The sequence below is a fragment of the Onychostoma macrolepis genome, chromosome 05 (assembly GCF_012432095.1).
Source record: "Onychostoma macrolepis isolate SWU-2019 chromosome 05, ASM1243209v1, whole genome shotgun sequence".
NCBI classification, from domain to species: Eukaryota; Metazoa; Chordata; class Actinopteri; order Cypriniformes; family Cyprinidae; genus Onychostoma; species Onychostoma macrolepis.
In genome coordinates this window covers 34,882,546-34,897,448 of record NC_081159.1, presented here as the reverse complement: position 1 = coordinate 34,897,448, position 14,903 = coordinate 34,882,546, and the positions used below count along the sequence as shown (strand labels likewise).

The 14,903-nt window shown below is 42.0% G+C and overlaps 1 protein-coding gene across 1 annotated transcript in view; it reads right to left on the bottom strand.

The window, feature by feature from the left end:
• Positions 1 to 14,903, bottom strand: part of LOC131540740 (uncharacterized) — a 112,454-nt gene that overhangs the window by 5,584 nt on the left and 91,967 nt on the right. The gene's annotated exons all lie outside the window — the stretch shown is intronic.

The following is a 14,903-nucleotide window of genomic DNA, read 5'->3' as shown; positions in this document are numbered from 1 at the left end:
GGAAAAAAAATTGTGCAGACATATTATTATTTTGATTGTAAAATATAAATTACAAAACAATTAAACACAATTCCCTACAACTGAGTCAGTTTGCAGCTTTTCCCATTAAGCAATGAGTTATGACAGACAGTGTTAAAATGTTGAATGTTCTGTGGCGAGTTGCCAGCAGCTCATCATGTGTTGCCCCTGGTAACACACACAAAAACCAGCTGAGGAGCAATCACCAAGCCCAGCTAATGGCAATTAGTCAATCTTCTAGACAAGGATTTAATCCTCAGTGGAAACAGAAGAGGGAGAAGTTCTTTTCTGGACTGAAGTGGCTTTTGTTTGCTTTGCCAGAGAGTGACTGAAAGCTGTTGAGTGTTATGGATCATTCACAGGTAGATCACTGCATATACTGATTCCTGCCTGCCCAGAAGACTCTTACCCACTCTCACATGGGCCTCAAACACAATCTCAATGGGAATACCCAAAAACAGTAAGGAGATATTTGAATTATTTATTAATAAACCAGTGTTTTCTGAGTCAGTGTCACAAAGATGAAGTTGATGATTCTGACTTGCCATCTCCTGATTGGGCTTGGGACCTGGGGCCTCGTTTATAACTGTTGCGTATGCCCAAAATCTGCCCTGAAAGAGGCATACGCCACTTTCTACTCAAAAGGTGAGATTTATAAAAACAAACTTGAAGGGAAAATTTGCACACATGCATGCAAACACTGACCCATGCGTACAAACTCTTTTTCCTGGAGTGAGAAAATTAATGAAGTAAACAATGATTTTAAACTCTGTTTTCATGTTGATATACACATTTTTATTCCTCTCTCATTAATTGAAACGAGGACTGAAATTACAAAGTCATTATGCAGAAGTTAAACCAAAATTATATGAATTTAGAAATATTTGTAGTGGATGCGCTTGATCGCTTTTCCTGTGGCATGCTATGTTTTAATGACAGCGAGGAGTGCTATAGGTGCACAATAATTAATCTTTAAACTAAACAACAGATCTCATGTTATGAGAATTTTTAGCAAGATCAATGATCAATGATGTGCACTTACTTCGATATTATGGCAGACACTGCTGGATTCGGTGGTCGAACAGTCCATTGTCTGATTTGAATCGGTCTAATGATAATAGCTTACTGTACAACCACAACTGCATGGAGGTGTACATCATGTGAAGGCATCTCCACAACATTATGAAAAATAGGCTACTACTGTATTTGAAGGATACAACGAAGAAAACGGTAAGATTTGCATGTTTCCTTTTTAAAATAATTTGTCAGTGATGCGCCAATTGTAGACAATTGTATTTACACTGCAATAAATATAGGCCTATCTGTTTCCACTAAAAATAGCTAAAAGATGTTCACTTTAACAGCAAAACTACATAAATTTAATTTGATTTGAATTGTTTCTAACAATTGAAATACTATTTGGCCAGTGGAAAGAATGAGATCAACTACATTCTAAAATATTTATCTGAGAACTATTTTAAACAGTTTTGTTTTTATGGATATTTTGATATATTTATTCTAAAACATAAGAATACTGGATGATTTAGCAACAAAAATTAATGTGTATGGCACAAATGGCATTTATAGTCCGTATCTCATATTAATGTCTTGTACCTTTGACGGTGTTAAACATGGTGTCACGTGTATGGGAATATGCATGCAAATTATATGCAGATGAGGTTATGCATAGTAAAACTAAGCTTTGTAAGCTCCATATATGGTGATTTCGGGGAGGAGACGGGGTGGAGATGCACGTACACACTAGGGATGTGCGGGACTAGTCGACTAAACGGTTCAGCTCCTGCTAGTCGACACTGAAATCAATAGTCGATTAAACGAGAGAAAAAAAATACCATCATTTTAACGTTACATTTAAAACATTTTAACAACAAGCTAAAATAAAACTTTTGAAAAATAATAAATTTCAAAATATTTAAATATTTTTAAAAGCGTATCGGCGGAAACTATATTTTTACCTCAGACGTCGCATGCCTTTTCTTCTCGTCAGTTGCGTCGAGATCAAAATGACCAGCAAAGAACCAGTAAGGTGTGGGATTATTTTGAATTAGAAGGAAACGGAAAAGTTTTGTGTAAACTGTGTAATGTCAAATTGGCTTACAATAACTCTACTGGAGCGATGCGTAATCATATTCAATACAGGCACGTATGTGTTAGCTTGAAGACAAAGCCAGCAAATGTCAATCATGTCATACACTACAACCCGCCGCTGAGGTCCGCGATCCCATCCGCGCCGTCTATTCCTCTAAGACCCACTTCGGTGGTGGTGCGGGATTTCCAGGCTCTTTTCGAAACGGTCTGCTTGCTTGTAGTTATCTCTCTGCATGCCTGTGACTTCAGTTCCTGCCGAGCGCGGTTTTTTTTTCAAGTGCAGAATCGCCTCTAGTCCCGTCTTTCGCCAGACCACATTAACATGTTAAATTCACTGAACAAATGCGCATGGTCTGAGTAAGTAAAACGAGCATTGTTTTGTTTTTAGACAATATAGCCAACATGAAGTACATTTTTAAAAGCCGTTTTAATGCTATTCCTTGATAAATGTTCCTTTTTTTTTTTTTTTACTTGTGTTTTAATATGTTGGCTAACGTTATATGAAAATGAATAATTCTGTCAGTCTATTTTCCATTTCTGCATTTCTCCAGCTGATCTGAATAAATAAGCTATGCACTGGTTTATGTTGAGTTATGCTCTTCCTTATTTTCTGTTTAACGACCGCCTAAAATTAAATGATGATAACGTGAGGCAACCATACGGCACAATCGTGACCTGTTTTTAGCAGATTTCATTGAGGGATTTGACAGTGTGATGCAAAGATTAAGTATATCAAGTGTAGGCTGTTATACACGCACAGTTTTTTTTCTTTTGCCATTTTTTGGGGAGTTTCTAGCTTTTAGACTAGTCGACTAGTCGGATACAAAACTTCGTTTAAACGACTGTCAAATTAGTCGTAGCGCACATCCCTAGTACACACAATCTTCCCCTGACTGGGATTTATAAAGGGATTTTTGCGCAGATTCTGGTGTATGCATGGTTTTATAAATCTGAAAACTTTTGTGCATACACAAAGAAGATGACATAATGTCGACTGCAGCCTCTGGTTCGGGTGACTGGTCAGCCTGCATGGAGTGTGAGGCCTCCCACAGTAAAGTGCGTGAGCCCCCAGCCCCAATTGATGAAGAGCTAGTGAAGATCCTGTCTGAGGCTGTACAGGATTTGGGCCTTGACTGGTTGCCCCCTGAGCAACCAGCCAAGAACAGGTTGGACATGCCGTATCTGCAGCCGGGCCGCCAGGTTGCCGCCCTCCAGAGACCTGCTCCCTTTTTCCCTGACGACCACGAGGAGATCTCACGGTCTTGGCGCTCCCCCTATTCGGGCCGAGCCCAAGCTGCGGGATTATGTATGTTCTCCCCTCTCGACGGAGCCAACCGCTGAGGTTATGCTAAGCCGCCGCCCATCGAAGAGGCAGTTGAGGCGCATCGTTGTCCATCTGCACACGTGTGTGTAAATCTTCGCCATCGCTTCCTTCGAAGCCATGTTGAACCATGAGCCACATCGCGGATAAGGTTTATATGGCAGCCAGCCAAGTGGCTTCCATGAGTCACACTATGGCCGTTCTCCAGGCTTTCCAGACCAAGATGCTGCAGAGGATGAGGAGGGGCCAGACTCTGCCGCCTTCAAAAAGCTGTGTTCGGCCACCGACTTGGCGCTCAGGGCCACGAAGAAGATGGCCCAGGGAATCGGCCACTGTATGGGCAGCCTCGTCACACTGCAGCAGCATCTCTGGCTGACACTGACTGAAATGAGGGAGTTGGAGAAAGCTCAGCTGCTGGACATGCCCATATCCCTGTGAGGCCTGTTCGGTGATGCTGTGGGCTCATTTTCTGAAAAGTTTCTGAAGGCCCAGAAACAGTCAAAGGCAATGAGCCACTTCTTGCCAAAGAAAGATCAGTCCAGATCCTCTCCTTTGCAGCGATCTAAACAGCTGCTCCTTCCTCGAGTGTGAGGATTGACCCGGAGCCAGCCGTGATACTGAAAGCGAAGCAGTTTCAGTATCCTAAGAAGATGGAGCCCTGTCCTGCAAGTGTTTTGCCAGACCCACAGCAGAGTTCCTGAGGGGGTGGTCTGAGGGGGAAGAGGCTGTCCGGGAGACAAACAACAAGTCGCTTTGCAAGAGAGTTTGTCTTTCTGTGTTGCACCCACCTGTCCCCTCGCGTGTTGTAGACTACAGGGGGAAATGTGTCAGTTTGTTGCCAATAAAGTTTGCACAAAAACACAAACCAAACACTGTTCAACAAAAGAGTTATTTTTCTCCTCACGATTGTTCCCAATTGACCTATCGGTAAGCACCGCCCCCCCTTAGTTACTGTTGCTCCCTCGGACAAACAAACGGAGTTGCTCACTGTCTTTCAATGACAGTTGCAGTGTGAAAACCTTGTCCCATGATGTTTTTGCACAATTTTGGACACAGAAGGCCACCAAATGGGAATTAAATATTCCATGGAGGGATTTATAAAATATTTTAAAATATATACGGTGGGTAACTCGAAGCAGGGTTTATAGATCACAATGCAAGCGGGAGAAGTCTCATATTACGGTCGGTCATCACGATCGCGGATGACAACATGCAGGATCAACACTGTTCATGTATCGCAGGGAACAATTAAATTAATGTATATTTAACCAGTTTAATATGGAGAGGCACTGAAATGTAGACCTTCGTTTATGTGTTTTTGACCTACACTGTACAAGACGCGAGAAGAGTCCGCTATTTAGGTTTGTACGTTAGCATGGACTCACTAACTTTAAAGTTAGCTAGTTTTAGCCAGAGATACCTTGCTAAAGCACAAAATAACATTAACGTTCTGCTTGAGCAAATGAAAACTGTAACTTAATGAGTGTATGACAACCAGAAAATGAACGTTTTTGTCTTCATTTGTATTGGGGTGAATACTTAGGGACATTTTGCTCTGTTTTGTTTGGATTCAGGAAATCTAATAAAATAAATGATATTTCCCATCCTCTCAGGAGACCTGGAATCAGTGTTACAAGTACCCCAGGCACATCGTTTTTCCATTTTTGAAGTATAAACCCCTTAAAACCGATGCGAGCTTCGGATCTTCCAATGTTTCTCTATGGCGCTGAAACCTAAAGATGTCCGAGTTCCGCTCCCCGTGCAACTGATACTCGACTGCCATTGGCTAGTCTGTGTTCGAGGGGAGGGGCTTACCGATAGGCCAATTGCATGATATAAGCAGAGACCTGTTTTCGAACAGCGCTCTGCAGGGCGCAAGGTCCACACACTCTCACAGTCTGAGCACGAGTGCTCCCCCAGCTCATGCCGGTGGACCAGTCAATGCAGAAGACATCAACGATACCACTCAAGTAGGGGTGGGCGATATGACCAAAATCTTATATCACGATATGACTAATTTTATATCACGATAACGATATATATCACGATATAGTATTTCACGAGTTCACACTTACATATATTTAGCACGAGTAACGTAATGCGTATTTGGCGAGTATGGTAATACGTTGTTGGCGTGCTGTCCTGGGGAAGGGCTCCGAGCTCGGGAATTGCCCGAACCCAGAGTACCCCCCTAGTGTGTTGAGAACTTTAGTGATAATAGTGGAGAAGGGGTGGTGGAGGGATGCTGATTAGCCGTCAAATGAATGGAGGTATGTCAGCTGTATTTATACCCGTGTGTTGATTAGCTTGATGGCGTACCACTTGTGTCTAATTAGGCTAAGTATCTGACGTGCTCCTCCCGAACTTTGTTAATGAAACATCATTTTTTTTCTTTTAAAAAGGTTTTTATGATATTAAAATATTTGATACCATAGAATTTTCATAATCCTTGTCACCAATGTCAATATCAAACTAATACAAACCTAAAAATAGACAAAAAAAAAAAACTCAAGCTCACTGAAAATAAATAAACAGTCAGTGATGAAATAAGTATAAGAAACTAATTGCAAGCAATAGGACAAAAAACTACAATAAATAAGAAACGCTAAATACATTGTGTAAATTAATTAGTCTTCACTGTGTTAATTATATCTATCTATCTATCTATCTATCTATGATAGATATAATTAACACGTGTATTATGTATAGATTCTATACACATATATATGTATATACACACACACACACACATATATATATATATATATATATATATATATATATATATATATATCATTATTTTTATTATTATTTCTTATTATCAAAGTTACAAAAGTGATTTAGTCAAGAGCAGTGAGAGATTTTCTAGCAATGTGCTATGATTAATATGAATGGCAGACAGAACGAATATTGGACAGCTTCCCCTTTAAGACCGAAGTTCGGATCCAATATACTGTTACATATGCGTTTTCTTTTAGCTGTTTCCTCTTTCTTAAGACCTAAATCACTGTCTTTATGAGGATACTTGCCAAGACGGGGATTGTGACACATATAAGTGTGTTTATGTAATCATTCAAAGTCAATAAAATAAAATAAAATGCGCGGTCCTCTCTAGAAACGGAGACGGCGCATGCATATAGCTCTGTTGTTTGTGTTTCAACGGCTTAAAATCGGTTGTTTTAAAACTGCAGTGCTTAAAAATGCGTGTCCTTGCTACAGATGTAGTCCCTCGTTTAGGAACGAGCTCCTCGTTTTGTTCTGGTCGTTCTCCACCTGGTTCTGTCTCCCCTTCACGCCCCGTGGGTGGCGTGTAAAGATCGCACTCATCCAAATGATTAAAAAGTATTACCATAAACAATGTATTTTGCGACACCACGAAATAAACGATAGAACATAATATGAAATTATAGACTTTTTATTTCGTCCATCCGATATATATCGTCATATCGCACAGCCCTACACTGAAGTGGTGGGAAGTTCCCCGTCATCAGACAGCGAGCTGTCCCGGACTTGTCACAAGGCACCTCAACCCCTCTCTCACTATACGGATGTGTGGCGCGCACTTCCAGGAGTGTCAGAATAGGTGCTGAACACGGTCACAAGCAGGTATAGGCTTCAGATTGCACGTAGACTACCCCGCTTCAGCGGCGTGATGTCAGATGTGACAGACAGGGATGCACTGATTCTGCGAGCAGAGATTCGCTTTCTTTCTTGGCAAAGCAGGCAATAGAATGTTGTGTGTTTGTTTTTGGCGCGATTATGATGATGTCACGGCAGTAGAGGCGGCGCAACTATAACGACACGTGAATAATCCCGCCCACTCTAAAGCAGTACTAAACTGCAGTGGAAACGCAAACCGAGCCGAACCGAGCCGTGCTGTACCGTGCCGAGCCGAGTCGTACCATGCAGTGGAAAAGCGCCATAAATGCAGTACTTTCCCCTCTCAGGCAGAGTGGAATTCGCATTCTGAATTATCTGGATGACTAGCTTGTTATAGCCCAGTCGCGGGACACACTGGAAAACCACATATGTCAGCTTCTAGAACATCTGAAGCATCTAGGACTGATGATCAATGTGCAGAAGAGCAAGCTTCACCCCATGCAGAACATCACATACTTGGGAATGGATATGGATTCGCAATTGAGAGAGTGTCTCTCTCAAGATCTAATTCAGTCTTTGGTCAGCTCTCTCACCTCGTTCAACCTGGGGAGAGTGGTGATTCTGGAATGCTTTCAGAGACTGTTAGGGCATATGGCGGCAGCAGCAGCTGTGGTGTGCCATCTCAGGCTTCTACATATGAGACTACTCATATTCAGCTGTGGTTGAAATCTCGAGTGCCACGCGGAGTGTGGAAGAATGGCCAGTTGTGCATCTTGGTGACTCGCAGATACACGAGGACGCTAACCCCCTGGTTCAACACGAGGATGTTCGAGCAGGGCGTCTCGATGGGTTGTCAGTAGAAAAGTCATCACTACGGATACGTCATTGATGGGCTGGGGAGCCCTTTGTGACAGCAGATCGGCTTGGATAATTGCACAAGTGAAGTGGCATATAAACTGCCTAGAGTTGAAGGCAGTGTATTTAGCTTTGCAAGGCTTTCTTCCACTAGTAAAGGATCAACACGTACTGGTTCAGACAGACAACACAACAGTGGTATCCTATATCAACCATCAGGTTCATGCTCTTTGGGCCGACAGAACTGCGGCGCCGACATGCTGTCCAGGGGTGGCCCAGTCAGGGTGAGATAAAAGAGATCTTTTATCTCAGGCAAAGGGCTCGATGTGGCACCCCAGGCGGGCTATGGAACCTGCATGTTTGGCAGGTCAGTGCGAAGGGCGGACGCTAAACGTATCTCAGCGAGTCTTGGATACAATTGCAGAAGCGAGAGCTCCATCTACCAGATGCCTATATAGTCTGAAAGGGAAAGTTTTCGCTTCATGGTGTGTGATGAAAGACAAGGATCCAGCCAGCTGTGACGTGTCTGTCATTTCTTCAGGACTGCTTGGATGCTCGACGCACGCCATCTACTCTAAAAGTTTATGTGGCTGCTATTTCGGCTTTCCATTTGCCTATCGGTGATCGTTCGGTTGGTACCCTAATATGTTACCAGTGTGGGATCTGTCCTTGGTGCTCAGTGCACTCTCTGAGCCACCCTTTGAGCCCCTGCTCTCAGCAGAGTTGAAGGTGTTCTCATTCAAGATGGTGCTTTTACTTACTTTGGCATGTGGTAAGAGGGTGGGTGACAAACATGCACTGTTTACGAGCACTGCGTGTATGGAGTTCAGTAAAGATGACTGTATGGTTAGACTGCAGGCTAGACGGGGGGGTATGTGTAGGCTGCAGGGGGTATGTGCCTAAAATGCTTTCTACGTCATTTAGAGTGCAGGTCATCACGCTACATGCGTTTGCTCCTCTGGATTCGGAGCTAGCGATACACCCACTATGCCCAGTCCGTGCTCTGCAAGCTTATCTGGAGAGGACTAGTCATTTTAGACTAGCGGAGCAGCTGTTTATGTTTCAGGGGCCGTATCAAAGGACCAGTGTCGAAACAGCAGCTGTCACATTGGATTGTGGAAGCGATCGCGTTGGCGTATGCTTCTAAGAACGAGGCCTGTCCGTGGGGAGTACATGCCCACTCCACAAGAAAAATGGCTTCATTGTGGGCTTGGGCTAAAGGTACCCAGGTGAAAAACAAGTACACTTCCATAATAAAGTACTAAAGGATCATTTTTAGTATATTAAGTACAAAATTAGTGCGCGAAAATAGAGCACTTTAAATACATTATGGAAGTGCACTTGTTTTTCACCTGGGTATATCGATTCAGGATATTTGTCTGGCAGCAAGTGGTCTTCACAGGACACCTTTGCCAGATTTTACAACCTGGAGATTACGTCATTCGCACCGCTCATTCTGTCTGTGCAGTGGACAGCGTTAGAATGTTACAACTACTGTAGATGTTTATCAACAGACACTCAACAGCTTGCCTCATATTCACATGCATATTGTTTACATCCTTTATGTAAACACTTTGCATGCTGTGTTCATCCAATCAATAACACACCGCAAATATGCAAGTAAGAGCATTAACCCAGGGTTTTGGAATGTACAATGTTTATCATCAGTTTATGAATACCCAGGATTAACTGTTAGCCCCAGGTAAATGTGAAATGTGAAATGTTAAACAAGATAAGCCAGGATTTAATTTATCCAGGGTATAGAATAGGCCCGGTTTAAATATTTAAAGAGTGAAAAGCCCAAAAGCCAATGATATTCTGGTGGTGATTTGAGAAGTAATGTAACAACCTACAGTATTACAAAAGGCCCAGGCATGGGAGATGGGAGTAAATCTGGCAGGAAGACTGCAATTCCCCCAAGTAGACCTGACAAGCCATACATAATGTGGTTCTGTGGTCTGATGATGCAAAGAAGATTATATTGATCAAACTTCCCAATGGGAAGAAAGATGCCACCAAGACCTTGAAAATATCAAAATCCTTTGCAAAACTGTCAGGAGAATGGGTGGCAGCCATGGCTTTTCCCTTTAGAGGTTGACTGTAGAGGATTCCTGGCCCAGTAGGTATGGACAATGTTCACAGCAACTGGACTAACAGGAAAGCAGAAAAAGGTAGCAATCCACAGGATGAGGTAGGCAACAGAAAGAGCCTCTTGTTGGCTATGGAATAGGAGAGAGAAGCAAAGCTGGAATCCAGGAGAAGATGGACAGAGATATGGCTGTGATCCCTGCAACCCCAATAAAGGTGTTACAAATGTTATACAATACAATATTACAAACTGGGGCTAATGGTTAGAGAGTCGGACTCGTAACCTAAAGGTTGAGAGTTCGAGTCTCAGGTATGGCAGGAATTGTAGGTGGGAGTGAATGTACGCTCTCTTCCACCTTCAATACCATGACTGAGGTGCCCTTGAGCAAGGCACCGAAAACTGCTCCCCGGAAGCTGCAGCATAAATGACTGCCCACTGCTTTGGGTGTGTTCACAGTGTTAGTGCGCGTTCACTGCTGTTCCCTGCACCCTGTGTGATATCAGCTCCTTCTGGCCAAGGCTACATACATGCAAGGTGAATGTAAGAGAAGCATCTCTCAGATTTAAGTATTCTTATGAATTTCTGGGCAACCAACGACTTCCAAGGAAGTCTGGATGGTAACCGAGGACGTTCGGTGACACTGGAAAGACTCCAGGAAAGATTGACGTAGGTGTATGAGGCCAAGAGGGCAGCATGCAATGACTGTGGCAACTTTAACATTTGAAAGGATACTATGGAAAATGTATTGCTTTTTTTCATGAATATATGGTTGCCCTGAAAAATGAAAGCTATATCATACAGTTGGAAAATGATGAGCTATATCACTGCTTAGTGACAATACACTTAGCTCACGAGACAATATTTTAACACTATTTTTAAGAAATTTTCAATTACAAAATATTTGTCTTTTAATCACAAAAAGTAAAAACAAGGCAGTTGTATTTTTAAATATTTTAACTAATCTAGGGCTATTGATGTATTCTCCTGTGTTGGCAAAGGTTTATAAATGCTTTACGTTACAAATCTAGTGAGATAATGCACACTGTTTTCCCAGATGAACGTTAAGCAATTCAAATTCACAGCATATGCAGAGGAAGAGTTTAGCCCCTTTCACACATACAGTCTTTACCGGTAAATTACAGATAAGTTACCATTAAGAGATCATGTGTGAACAGAACCTTTTCAAAAAGAGAACCAAGAATGGAATCGGGAATCTGACAACCCCCAATAAGAGGTTTAATGGATGATCTTACCGTATCAACCACAACCTATGTGGAGGCAAGGTGGGTATTGACAGGTCTTGACCATATGGCAACGTGGGCCAGAGTGAGGTTTAAAGGGGTCATCGGATACGAAATCCACTTTTACATGTTGTTTGAACATAAATGTGCGTTGGTAGTGTGTGTACACATCCACCCTATAATGATAGAAATCCACCCAGTGCTTTTTTTTAAATCCCCAATAATAATGATCACTTTCTCAGATCACACACCCGGAGCAGTGGGCAGCCAATGGGAGCAGTTGGGGGTTCAGTGCCTTACTCAAGGGTCTCACCTCAGTCGTGGTATTGAGGGTGGAGAGAGCGCTGGTTATTCACTCCCTTCAGCGACAATTCCTGCCAGACCTGAGACCTTTAGGTTACAAGTCCAACTCTCTATCCATTAGGCCACGACTGCCCCCAAAATACTAAAACGGCTTGCTGTGAACAGAGCTTTTTTTCCACCAAAGAGCAGCATGATTACAAATGTGATATTAAACCATGTGTAAATGCATCTAAATGCCCTTTCTAATGCAGCTTCTGTGTTTTCTCTGCATTGCAAAGATTAATTTTGTCTATATTGATTTAATTTGCTTGGTAACAGCCCAAATGACATATTATTGACTGATTCAATTTAAGAATTTGACTGAAAAGCAGTGTTAATTTAGTCAAACGAAGACGACGACGAAAAATATTCGTTAACGAACCTTTTTCTGTGACTAAGACGAGACATTGACGAGCTAAAACTAATATCTGACGATAAAAACTATGACAAAATGTATGCCGCGTCTTCATTAACAAGACGAGACGGGACTAGAATGTTATTTGAGGACTACCGGACATTCAAAATACATCCTATAGTTGTAAATTAACTCTTTTGTCTTTCAAAATGTGGATCCCTGTCACTAGATTGCAATAGGATGACGAGTTTGCATATCTAGTCTCAGTATGGCAGCCACAGTGGACGGATAGGCTACCAAAACGCGAACTAGTGATCTGAAACAATGGGTCTCAGCACCTGAGGGGTTAGGGATAGGGTGACCCAGGAGTCACAATTCATTGTCGTTTAACTTAAAGTTAGTGAAGGCGCGATAGGCAGAATCGCGCTGATAGAAACAGAAGTGCTCTCTCTCGCGCACGCTCCACTTCAGTTTTCATACAGCACATGATCAGTTCTCAGTGCTCGAATACACACACAGCAGTCCAAATGTCTATCGTGTAGAGTATCTCACGTAAATACAGTCGGTTATGGCTTAAGTGAACGTAAACAGGTGGGTGAAAACTGAATGTGTGTCAGTATTACATGCATATCTTCCATCTTAAAGGGACAGCATTCCTAATTAAATACCTATTTGTGTCATCAATGTTAACCAACAAAAAATGTATACTTAAGTAAACTTGCTGTATCTGAAAAATTAGTTTAATTTGGATTTCTACCAAAAAATGAAAATTGTAATAATTTATTCCAGTTTTTCCAAATTCAAACCTTGATTCAAATTTCTCATAAGCTCAATTGATTTGGTCTAAAGAGAGAATAATTAATGACTATTTTTGCTACCAAAATAAATGTTGGTAACTGCAGTTTGACTAAAACTAAAAGTTGACAAAAATGCAATGACTTTTCGTCGACTAAAACTAGATTAAAACTATGAAAGACTCAAATGACTAAAATGTGACTAAGACTATTAAGTATTTTCGTCTCAAGATAAAGACTAAGACTAAATCAAAAATGCCTGTCAAAATTAACACTGCTGAAAAGATGATGCACACTTTTAGAAAAAAAAGGTTTTATAAAGGTAAAAATGCCCATAAAAGGTAAAAATCAATTTAAACTTACTGGAAAAGATTAATTTCCATCACTGCTGTGAACTGATCACCACACAGAATATCAAAAACTAGGAGTCAGCTGTCCACGGTAGTCCTTAAGATCAGCACAATAACACACTCAGCAAAATATCATCTAATTATTGTTATCGATAAAATCCCAGAAAATATTGAGATATATTTGAGTCAATATCGCACACTCCTAATATATTTAATGTTTTGTTTAGAAAAAGTTTTAAGTGCCCTTTTTTCCACTTGTCCCTGCCCCTGCCCCTCAAAATGTCTGTGCACATCCCTGTGAGGAAGTACAGAACCTGGAAGAGGAAGGACAACGATCAAGAGCTGTGAAGCTAGCATCATAGGGAGCCTGGACCAAATGGGATCTTCAAAAGAGGAAAATCACATGGGCAGACCTATGGAGGCTCAAACCTTTCTGCGTCTTTTTCTGGCACACTTTCAACCCCAACAAATTTGCATAAGTGAGGATTGAGGGTGAGCCCACTATTAGGGTGACCATATGTGCCATTTTTCCCGGACGCATCCTGGCCAGGATTTCAATATTGCCTTAAATATCTAGGTTTTGGCTTTGTTTGCGTGCGGTTATGACATCGGTTCCTTATGTTTTCGAAACGCTCTTGAGGTACTTTGAATCAAAGCAATATAGAAATCCTGGCCAGGACGCGTCTGGGAAAAATGGAACGTATGGTCACCCTACCCACTATGTAAGCTTTGTGGAGAGCGGGGCACCATGGCACACATCTTGTCAGGGTGTAAAACAGAACTTTTCCAAGGATGATAAAGATGGCACCATGAAAGGGTGCACAGAACACTGGCTAATACTCTGGGACAAGAAAGATGCAAGAAATGGCAAACACATCAGAAACCAACATGAAAAACCTTCTCTCAAAATCTTTTGCAAAACTGTTAGGAGAAAAGGTGACAGGCATGGCTGTTCCCAGTCAAGGTTGGCTGTAGAGGATTCCTGGCCCAGTTGATCTGGAGAATGTTAATTGGACTAACAGGAACAGAGAGGAAGGTAGCAGTCCACAGGATTCGGGAGGCAGCTGAAAGAGCCTCTTGTTGGTTATGTAATAGGAGAGAAGAGCAAAGCTGGAAACCTGGAGGAGACGATGGGCAGTGATTTGGCCACCATTGCCAACCCACCAACAGGAGAGTGTTACAGTTCAGGGTCAAAATGCCCAAGGTGTATTGAAAACCATCTGATGACATTAGCTCCTTCTGGCCAAGGCTACATTCACGCAAGGTGAATGTAAGAGAAGCATCTCTCAGATGTATGTATTTTTCTCATTGGTAGAAATTTAAAGACATTGTTCTAACTGTGTGCTTTAAGGTCGTTTCACATTGAGCGTGATGCGAATCAATGACAAAAGGTGCTTTCACACAGTGCGAAACAAGCACGAAACAAAAACATCTGCGCCAAATTTTCTCAATCAGTGTGAAAGGGCCTTTAGATTATTAAAATCAGTTTCACAGGGGAAGAGGGGTGGGCCACACTGTTTGCCACCTCTGATGCCAACAGTCAGTCATAGCACTGGAATGAAGAAGCACCAAATTGCAATCTCCTCCACATTGGAAATGGATAAATGTACCCTTTCAACAGACATTCCTTGTTCTTTGTCTCCAGCCTGTGCAGTGGGACAGTAATGGACAAACCATGATCTTAATCTCTGGCCTGAGCAGTGAGAGACAACAGCAGATACAGCACATCCCAAGTAATTTAGTTCTTATGAGCATTTTCCACATTTGAGTTCAGTATGTTTTTAAACCGTGATTCCTCATGAGCTGACTCCTTTAAATCATCTTATGTT